We start from the raw sequence: 10,517 nt of genomic DNA, 5'->3' as shown, positions 1-10,517 counted from the left end.
AGTAAAGGACACTGTGTGTGACCATGAACTGGTCATTTCCATTCCCTGGGATACAGTTTCCTCCTTTGTAAAATGAGAAGATTGGACAAGTTCTCACATAGAGTTAGAGTTAAAAGGTCTTGTCACCCATTCTGCAGAAAAGGAAACTGTGGCCCAGAGAGGGCAAGCAATTTGACTCACAGAGTTGTTGTGAAGAAAATGTTTTGCAGATATTAAGCTGCTTTATAAATGTGAATTATAGAAAGAAAAGGAAAATGGAATTCTAGTAATTTTGACTACGGGCCTTACTCATTGCATGGAAAATTGGGCAATCTGAGGGGACAAAAGTCTTGATTTACCAAAACTTCCTGCAGTTGTTAATACTTCAATGCATCCAGGAACTCCTCAACATGGATAGTCCCTCCATCTGTGCATATTGCTCCCCCTCTGTTCTTTCTCTTTCTTGGATATTTTCCCCCATGTCTTTCAGTAGATCCTTCATAGAGGTAAATAGAGGCAATATGCTGATTTCAATTTAATTCAGTAGGCATTTGTTGTCTGCTATGTACCAGGTACTGTACTAGGAGCAGGGGACACAAGGTCCAAAATGAAAACTCTCCCTGGCCTCAAGGATCTTACCTCCACTGGAGGGAGATAGCATATGCAGATATAGAGATGTATAGGTACAAACCACATGAAAAATAACTTCACAAGTGTAGTCAGAGGAGGAGGAGCAGGTGGAAGGACCTGGAAAGGCTTACTGTTGCAAGTGGCGCTTAAGTTGACTCTGGCTGAAATTCTTTGCACCCAGGGGTGGTAAAAGGCAGAGCTGGGGACTGAGGGAAGTCCAGGCATAAGAAAGAAGCCTGTGCAAAATCCTGAAGGGAGGAGGCAGAATCTAGGCCAGCTTGGGGAGTAATGGGAAATCAGTCTGAAGACCTTTCTGGTTCTTTTAACTAATTCGTGGCTACCTTGTGCAGAGCATGGACATGCCACCTTATCTTTATTGCTCACTAATTACAACAGGCTTACTGTCTTTTTCAGTTCCACTAACAAACGTTGATGAATTAAGTACCTACTATGTGCAAGGCTCTGACTTAGGCACTGAGAATACAAGGGCAATAGCAAAACAGCCCATGCATCCTCAAGGTGCTCTCATTCTCCTAGAGCAAGGGTGTGGACCCGTTTTGTGTGCTAGACCCCTTTGGCAGTCTGGAGAAGCCTAGGGGCCCCCTCTCAGAAGAACATTGTAAATGCATCAAATAAAATCCATAGGAAAGCAGTTATGATGAAAAGAAAGATGTCATTTTTCCCTATCCAAGTTCACAGTCCTCTTGAAATCTATTCAGGTTAAGAATTCCTGTTCTCAGGGTGTTAGAGTGTATACACAAGGCAGAGTGCAAAATCATTTGAGGGTTGAGAAAGTCCAAATAACTGGTATTCAGAAAGTGGTTCCTGAGCTCACTCTTGAAGAAAAGAAATAAGCATTTGTTATACATTTATTATGTGCCAAGTCCTGTGCTAAACACTCTATAAATATTATCTTCATTTAATCCTTTCCTAGGATGTAGGTGCTAGTATCATCCTCATTTTACAGAGAAGGAAACTGAGGCAAGCAGAGGTTAAGTGACTTGCCCAAGGTCACACAGCTAGTAAGTGCCTGAGGCCACATTTGAAATCAGGTCTTCCTGACTCCAGGCCCAGTGCTTTCTCCACTGCCCCACCTCTCTGCCTTTAAGGATGTTGAAAAACTCCGAAAGAGAAAGTCCTCGAGAAGCCTCTAAATGAGAAGGGGCCCCTTCTCCCCTTAAGACATGGGAGGCAGTTGGCAAATAGACAGCTAAAGCTGGTTGTCAGATTCCAGGGAAACAGCAGATACTTATCAGATCACAGATTTGGAAGTAGAATCTTCTAAAGCTGATTCCACCCCACCCTTTATTTTACAGACAAGGAAAATGATGCTCAAAGCATTTCAATGATTTCTCTGAGCTCATTCATGGAGTAAGTGGTAGAGATCACATTGGAACCCAGGCCCTCTGCCTCCAAGCTCAGGGCTGACTTCTCGAGGCACCATGCTGCCTAAGCTGGCTCAAGGACAGAGTGTACTAAGGTCATTCAGTCGGCTTGATGCTGGTTTTTACTCTAATCCTCATGCCATGTCTGGCTTTCAGGAGCACCCAGAAGAGGGAAAACTTCATGCAGAAATCAGCTCTGATGTGGACAGATGTGGCTGTTGGCTTTCTTTGTATCCCTAGCACTTAGCATAGTGCCTGGTATGTGAAAGGAACTTGAGAAATGCTTGCTTGGGTATATGTTAGAATGCTGGTGTGCTGTAAGGAATGAGGAAGGGGGGGGGAAGAAATGAGGAAGGGAATGGTTTCTAAAAAACCTCAGAAGACTTGTATGAACTGATACAAAGTGAAATGAGCAGAACCAGGGAGATAATGTATATAGGAATATTGTAAATACTTAATAACTGATCCAAAAAATGACCCAGCACAATTCCAAAGGACTCATGATGAAGCATGCTGTCTACCTCCAAACAGAGATCTGATGGACTCAGAGAGTGGATTGAAATATATCTTTTCCTTTCTTTCTGTTTCTTTTTTTTTTTGTGGGTAGGGGTGAGGAGGGAACATGGCTAACATAGAAACTTGTTTTACATGACTATACATACTTGTAATAGGTTTTGTTTTTCTTGCCTTCTCATTGGATGGGGGGAAGGGAGAAAATTTGGAACTTAAATAAAAGAACAGGGGGACTAGGTGGCACAGTGAATAGAGCACTGGCCCTGGAGTCAGGAGGACCTGAGTTCAAAGCCAGCCTCAGACACTTGACACACTTACTAGCCATGTGACTTTGGGCAAGTCAACCCCAATTGCCCTGCAAAAAATAAAAGAAAAGAAAAGAACAAAAACATCTCCATGCTAAAAAAAAAATTAATTAAAAAAAAAAAGAAATGCTTGTCCTCTTCCCTGTCCACCCAGATAGACATGCTGATGGAGAAGTTCTATAAGCTATCCATCCACATGCCTGCAGAAATCTGGGGAAGAGTCAGTGTTCGAAATGCTAGATGATAATACCTTAAAAATAATTATCTGGGGGTGGCTAGGTAGCACAGTGAATAGAGCACTGGCCCTGGAGTCAGGAGGACCTGATTTCAAATTTGGCCTCAGACACTTAACACTTACTACCTGTGTGACCTTGGACAAGTCACTTAACCCCAATTGCCCTGCCCTCCCCCCCCTAAAAAAAAAAAAAAAGCAAAAAAATAAAAAACCCAACCAAACAAAATTATCTGTATTTATATAGCACTTTTTTTCATATATATAATCTTATTTAAAATTCCATGAAGTTTTATGTAAAAGTTGCTGCCTAATAGCTATGTTCTTAGAAATGTGTTTACAGTAAACCTCTGCAAGTTGAAATAGGCTTTGTCTACTGGGTGTGTAACATTGATGATGTCTCCTTGACAAGGCCTTGCCGGCCTTCTTATTACACATTGCTAATGACTGATTGATTAGTGCTTCCTTGTTAGTTTAGACTTGTGAGCTATACCCTTGTGCTTCTTACAGAGGGGTTGGGGAGCTGGGAACAGAGAAACAGAGAGGAGACAGATTGCACACAGAGACAGCTTGGGTTCCTTGGAGGGAGGCCTACATATCCGCACAGTCCCTCCAGGGAACCGTGTGCATCAAGAAACTGGGAGCAGATTAAAAGCACCAAGTGAAGAAGTTCCTGGACGGTGCAAGAGCAGATGACGCCCTGGCTGCCTCCTCGGTTGCTATAGGCAGGAAGCATCCAGGGGCAGCGACATGTTCTGGGGGAGCACCGCCCAGCCTTGCCCTCCATCAGCACTGTGAGGGACATGGGTGATCAAAGCCTTGGAGAGGAATTCTGACTCACTGGAACACAGAGTCAAGGTTCCTTAAATCCAAGGCCAGGGCTTTCCCCACTACCTCATGTTTATTGGGCAGCTACATGGTGCGATAGATGGCGTTCCCCGAGCCTGGAGGCAGGAAGACTCATCTTCCTGAGTTCAAATCCAACCTCAGACACTGATTAGATGTGTGACCTTGGGCAAGTCACTTAACCCTCTTTGCCTCCGTTTCCTCACATGTAAAATGAATTGGAGAAGAAAATGGCAAACCACTCCAGTATCTTTACCAAGAAAACCCCAAATTCGGTCACAATGTGGTCACACAATTATTGTAGTCATCTGTAAAGTTTACTCAGGATGTTGTTCCTTTTCCCAGGAATCCCCAATCAGGGTAGTAGTACTGTAAGCCTAGAGAACTAGAGGTCTCTAGAAAAGTAGGTCTCACCACAAGGGAGGGTTGCTTGACTCAGGAAACCCAAGTTCATGGTATTAGAGGATGATAGCTGTAGAGCTAGAAAAATCCTCCAAAGCCTCCTCATCCCTTTTTACAGACAGGGAAATTGAGGTCCAGAGGATTTTTTTAAAGCAATTGGCATTAAGTAACTTGCTCAAGGTTACATGGCCAGGTGTTTCTGAGCGGGTGCTAAGTCTCTGAGCCCAGATTCGATCCCAGGTCATTCCGACTCTGGGGCCAGTGCTACCTGGCTGCCCCCAGAGGATTTTTTTTTAAGTGACTTGCCCAAGGTCACACAGCTAGGCAAGATTTGAACCTATGTCTCCTGGTCTCCAATTATAGAATTTTACCTATCTAGGTAGAACTATAAATATGTAGGACTGGATTGTTTAGGCCCCTGGGGCATTCTCCCAGAAAGGGAAGGAGAGATATCTTGATTACTTGGGGGCTTAGATGTGGGTCCTTTCCATTTTCTTCTTGGCGTATTTGCTCCGAGGCTGCCGGCTGGCATATGTGATACAGCATTGGACCCTCAGTCAGGAAGACCTAAGTTCAAATCCAGCCTCAGAAACTTCCTAGCTGTGTGACCCTGAGCATATCACTTAACCTCCATCTTCCTTTGTTTTCTCATCTGCAAAATGAGAGTGATAACAATAGCATCTGCCTCCCAGGGTTGTTGTAAGAGTAAAATGAGTTAATGTGTTAAGTGCTCTGCAAACCGGGAAGCATTAGAGAAATATTAGCTGTTGGTGTTATTATTGTTATTTGATGTTGTTGGTCTGAGTACATATATGTCAACTGAAACCCCTTTTGCTTTCTTGTGGAAATATGGTTTTCCAGGGAAAACCATGGAGAGGAGGGGGCAAAACCAACAAAATTCTGATATTCTCAGAGGGAAACTCAGGGGAAGGGGGGGAACGTGAGCCAGAGAGTATTAATTACTGAGCTGCTCCCAAGATTGAACCTAGTCTGCAGAAACTCTGAGTGTTGACTCCGAGCCATGGGTTACTTTGAAATGCATTGGGCAGGGGGCAGGGAGGGGAGGGGGAAGGAGTTCCTAGGCTCAGACAACATGGAGTTGGAGGAGGCCTGAGAGATCATCTAGCCAGAAGCTCTAATTTTATGCCTAAACAAATTAAGGCCCATTGAGTCAGAGTGACTCATTCCAGGTCACACAGGGAGTAAGGAGTGGAGCCAAGGGTAGAGTTATCTGCCCTAATCAATGCCATTTCCACTACCCTGTATTCCTTTCTTAGAGTCTCTAAAGAATCACCCACCCCTCGGCACCCCCAATTTTAGAACCAAAGAATTCAAGTTATAGCTAGAAGGGACCCTTGAGACCTCAGCCAACCCCTTCATTTATGGATAATACTAATTGTTCATGTAACATGTAATAAGCATTTATTAAGCACCTACTGTATGCCAAGCACTGTATGTTAAAGATAGGAAAAAAGGCAAAAAACAGACCCTACCCTCAAAGAGCTCAAAGTCTAATGGGGGAGTAAACTACATGCAAACTAAAAGCCTAGGAGGTAATTAGTGCAAATGCACTGTACCTCTAGACATTACAACAGCAATAACTGTCTTGTCTAAACTCTGTATTTCCCTCAATGTCTAGGACCAAACCCTATACTCAGTAGTACTTAATAAAGGTTTTGAATGCTGAATGAATGACTACCTGCCTAATTTCCTTGACAATCCTCTCTGGCCTCTATCTCATTCCGGGGGGATCAATCATGGGTGGTCATTTTAAGCTTCTTTCATTAACTTTCCTCTGTTCCCCTCACCCCACACAGATCCTTCTTTCATCCTTCCATCCCCTTAGCCTGTTGGGATTTGATTCAAACTCCATTGCTTTGCCCATCTGGATATGCCACTATGTCCTGCTTCGTGCCAGAGTGTCCCAGAGAGACAATAAATTCCTGGAGGTTTAAGATGCAGAACTGGTTGCTGGGATTTGATATTCTTAGGGCCTCAGATAGTTTGGGGTACCGCCTTCTTCTTTCCAACAATGACATTGGCTGACTGAGCTATCAATCAGCATCAGACCAATCAGTGGTAGCTTAAATTGTTTATTTTACTGTTTGTGATTTAGCTGACATCCCAACCAGTTAATGAGAGATCTGGGCACCCTAGAAGATGCTAAATGGGAATTCTTCCCCTCCACCTTGTATATTCAAAACAATCTCCATTCTGATCATCAGTCTGAGGATGCCAAGTTCATTGGTTCATGTGATTTAGGGTTGGAAGGAACCTTGGAAAACATCTTGTCCAATCCCCTCATCTTTCAGATGAGGAAATGAAGGCCCAGAGAGTCTGTGGGCAATGACATGCCCAGAGTCACTTAAGTAGTAAGTATCAGAGTCCAAGACTGTTTTGACATCACCAGACAACTTCCAGAGGGTTCTACAAATAGGAGAATACAGGCATGATAAGGCCATGGCCTAAGAACCTTCATCAATCAATTACATGTAAGAAAAGGCCCTGGATTTGGAGTTAAAGGAGCTTGAGAGATCCCTCCTTATTTGCTCTGTGACCTTAGGCAAGTCACTTTCCTCCCTTCTCTGGGAATCACTTTGCCCCATCTCTGAAATGAGGGGGCTGCGCTGGATGACCTGAAATCCATACAGGAGGGGGTGGGCTCTGAGGTCTCTTCTAGCCTTAAACCTATGTTTTGTCCAGCTCCAAATCTATGGTGCAGCTATGATTTTCTTTACTCAGGGCCTAGCATGTGCAAGTCATTGTTAGGGGATACCAGAGAGGCTGACCCCACCCTCAGGGAGCTTCTGTTCCAACCTGTGGTGCCTTCCACTGAGGTCACCCCATAGTAGGCGCTCAGGAAGCAGTTGCTTGCTGCCTAACTTCCTCAGGTCTCATTATATCCATCTGTAAAACAGGTGTGCCATTGATCCTCTCCCTCCCAGGGGTACTCTGCATTTTCATTATTCCAGCTCTCTCCCAGCCTTTGAGAAACTCAAAGGAAAGCTTGTCTGACTGCCAAATGGGCATCTTTTTGGCCCTTGGGTCCATTTCCCCTGCGTCACAGTCATAAATGGAAAGCACTTGGTACCTGAGAGACTCAGAGGAAAAAAGACAAAGCAAACAGATAAACAACGAACCGGAAAACCACTTAGATGGGATGAAACAGCTACATTTAGAGTTGTGCTAAATCCAATGTTTCCATATGCAAAACTGGGGCCCTCTGCCGGAAGTTAATATTTTTGTGGGGGGGGGGGACAGAGAAAGGAGAGAGATGGCCCTGGGGAAGAGAGAGGGTATATGCTACTAATGGCATCTGAGGTCAGTAGAATTCCTGCTCGCTCTGGCTTACGGGGAAGGGGAACCTTTCCAGCAGGAAGACTCTTCCCCACCCCCCATCTCCACAAATGACCGGGGAGGAGGGGTAGAAAAGAGACACCTTTTTTTTCTAATCTATGCAAAAAGTAGTTTTGAGGAGAATGGAGAAAGAGGAAATGTCTTATTTTGTAACTTAACCTGGGCAGCCCCCTTTTCTAGAAGGCGTTTGGAAACCCTGGACATCTGATATTTGCCTCCCCAAGGACAATCAGAGGCTCCCCGGAGCTCTTTCTCCATTAGAGGAGAAAGATTGTCGCAGCTCTTCCAATTAGTGCCCTGCCCGAGGTTTCATTAAAGGGGCTGTTTTTAGGGAACTTGGCAAAGTCTTTGGTTCACCCGACTCCATTCAGCCCCGATCCTTTACCACCAGCAGCAGGAACCCCCACTCCTCCGTCCAATCCTAGGCAAGCAGCTCCCCACCCCCACCCCGGCCGCCTGCTCTGCACACCACACACCCCCCCCCCCCCCCAACTTTCCACCCCCTGCCCTCTTTCTTTCCCCCCCTCGCTTGGAGGGGTAGATAAGTCACTGTGGGCTCGGCTCGGCTCATCTCCTTTCCTCCTAGCCTCGCTCCTGTGCGCGCTACTGGCTGTTGGGGCGAGGAGGGGGCGTGAGCTCCAGGCTCCGTGACTGTGGTCAGTAATGAAGCCTTCTCTCTTTATCCGCAGATTACTGAGGAGCTGCACGGGGCCCGGCGGCGGCGGCGGCGGCGGCGGCGGCAGCGGCGGCCGCGGCCGCTCCAATTCCGGACTTGTGTTTTTAAACGCCCCCGAAGAGACCGAGAGCGCAGCCCTGACCCTCTGCAGCTTTAGAATGAGGTGAGTACGCGCCGATCCGCCTCGTCTGCCCCCCACCCCTCTCCTCCTGGTTTCTTTATCCGACGTGTCCCGGCTTCCCCTACCGAGGGGCTCACTTGGTAGTTTGGGCTTTAAAAAGAAAATTGCAGCCGAGCGTCGGCGCACATGCCAGTCAGTGCCCGGGGGCAGCGGCTGCTCGCCTACGCTGAGGCTGGCAAGTCGTTTGCAGCAGCAGCCTCCGTTGCCAGTTTGCACAATCCTCCTTTCCTCACTTGCCCCCAGCGGATGCCCGTTTCCCACAGCTTGCCAGCCTCGATTTCATTCAGCCCTGCCTGCTGGGCCCGGGAGCTTTGGCAGCTGGGTGGCGAGTGCCACCCTCCCTTGCCAATCCTCCCGGGGGCTCCGCCTTTCTCCCTGCAGCCCGGTAGCCGGTATTAGGAGGTGGAAACCCTCGGGAAGGTCCCAGCCTCAGGGGAGCCTGCTTGACACCAGCGGGCACTGCCTGGCATGGGCTGTGTCAGAGTCTCCAGTGAGAGGCATCAGGGACTTTCGCTGCTGCCCAGAGTAGGATCGTCTCGGTTGGTCCCAAAGTCAAGGAGTGGATGCCACGGGATGGCGAGCGTTTGGAAAGCTCGACTGTAAAAAAAATAAAAAAAAAAAAAATGAGAACGATTGTGTGCCCCGCAGAGCACTTGCCTTGGATGCGAGGACCTGGGGAGAACTTTCTCAATCGGCTCCTGCTTCCCATCTAGCTGCCCTGGTAAAGCTGCTTTCCCCTTCCCCGGTGCCTGTGCCATTGGATGCTTTCCCTGGGTTAGTTTTTAAAGACACAGGACGGGCGTTCCCGTGCCCATGTATTGTGGCAGACCTGCTGTTTCAACAGGACCAATCCAAGCCTCCGTCTCTCTAGGGGACTGGTCCCCACGGGGAGACCAGCTCTGTAGAGAACCCTGTCCTGACTGTCCTCTTTGACTGGAGACAAGTCCCCCCTGGAAGTTTCGCGGGACAGAATGCCTCGCGCCCCTTTTCATTAGCGGCCAATACAATCAGTCAGCAATACAAATGATCCCGTTGGATTCCGGGTCTCCGACCTCCATCCCAACCCCCTCACTGGAAAGGAGAAAACGATCCTGCTACTCAGAAAGCCAGGATAATTTAAGTGACTTTCCATTTGCCTGCTAAGGAGAACCAAGAATCACGGTTTTCCATCTTTCCCTTGAATTGGGCGTCTTAAAAACCCCCAGCCACTGTGGAGAAGCTTTCTGTTCCTGAAAAGGTGCGGGTTTCAGGGTGGGGAGGAAAGAGGGGGTTGCAGAAATGTAGAGGTCGCCAGGGAAATGGGGTTTTTTGTTTTGTTTTGTTTTGTTTCTTTTTAACACGTTTTCTTGGCCGCGTGCGGGTCCTGGTCTCTCTGGGTGGAGTGCGTTTTACTGAGTCGTCTGACACCAAGGGTGTGGGGAAAATAAGCTTCGGGATGGGTGCATACAGGGGTTCCCCAACCCAGCTGACCGATGTGGGCAGCTTTGGAGCCGGAGCCCAAGCTGGAGCTAAAGCCAGCTGCGGGGAGACGCTGGGGGGTTGGCCACGTCCAGCCTGCCCTCCTCTCTGCGCTCCTGAGCCGGCTTCGGGATGCTGGAGGCTGGTGAGTCAGGCGGGGGTAGTAAAGGTTGGAATTTGTGGGACGGAAGGAACAGACTGGAGAGGGTCGGTCGGTCGGTCGGTCGGTCTCTCTCTCTCTCTCTCTCTCTCTCTCTCTCTCTCTCTCTCTCTCTCTCTCTCTCTCTCTCTCTCTCTCTCTCTCTCTGGAGGGGGAGGGGCGGGGGTGCTTACAGACGTACATCTCCTAGTCTTACGTAAGACAGCTGTGCCCGGGTCCTCCCAGCGCTTACCTCCCCAGCTGCTGGGGACCTCATACTATCCGAAGGGCTGTCATAAGTCAGGCCGATTCCCACCACATTCGTTTTCACTTTCTTTCTTCGGCTTTTCTGCCCAGGGAAGTGAGCTAGCTGGAGCTGGCGACCTCGTGGGCCAGGAAAGGGCTAGGAGGACT

At 47.8% G+C, this 10,517-nt stretch overlaps 1 protein-coding gene and 1 long non-coding RNA gene across 3 annotated transcripts in view; both read left to right on the top strand.

Moving 5' to 3' along the window:
* The window catches only part of LOC138159331 (uncharacterized), a 407,894-nt gene that overhangs the window by 239,634 nt on the left and 157,743 nt on the right, over nt 1-10,517 (top strand). The window lies entirely within an intron of this gene.
* Nucleotides 1-10,517, top strand: part of ZNF469 (zinc finger protein 469) — a 745,539-nt gene that overhangs the window by 589,648 nt on the left and 145,374 nt on the right. Inside the window, exon 6 of one of the 2 annotated variants that reach the window (XM_069085577.1) lies at nt 8,339-9,743. The gene's annotated coding sequence lies outside the window, so the exon portion shown is untranslated. The other variant, XM_069085578.1, reaches the window with a different exon arrangement.

The sequence above is a fragment of the Petaurus breviceps genome, unplaced genomic scaffold (genome assembly GCF_028583685.1).
Source record: "Petaurus breviceps papuanus isolate PSGF00001 unplaced genomic scaffold, PetGlider_PUasm1.0 176, whole genome shotgun sequence".
In the NCBI taxonomy this organism is placed as follows: domain Eukaryota; kingdom Metazoa; phylum Chordata; class Mammalia; order Diprotodontia; family Petauridae; genus Petaurus; species Petaurus breviceps.
The sequence above is the reverse complement of the archived record's forward strand: the minus strand, read 5'-3'. Positions and strand labels throughout refer to the sequence as shown.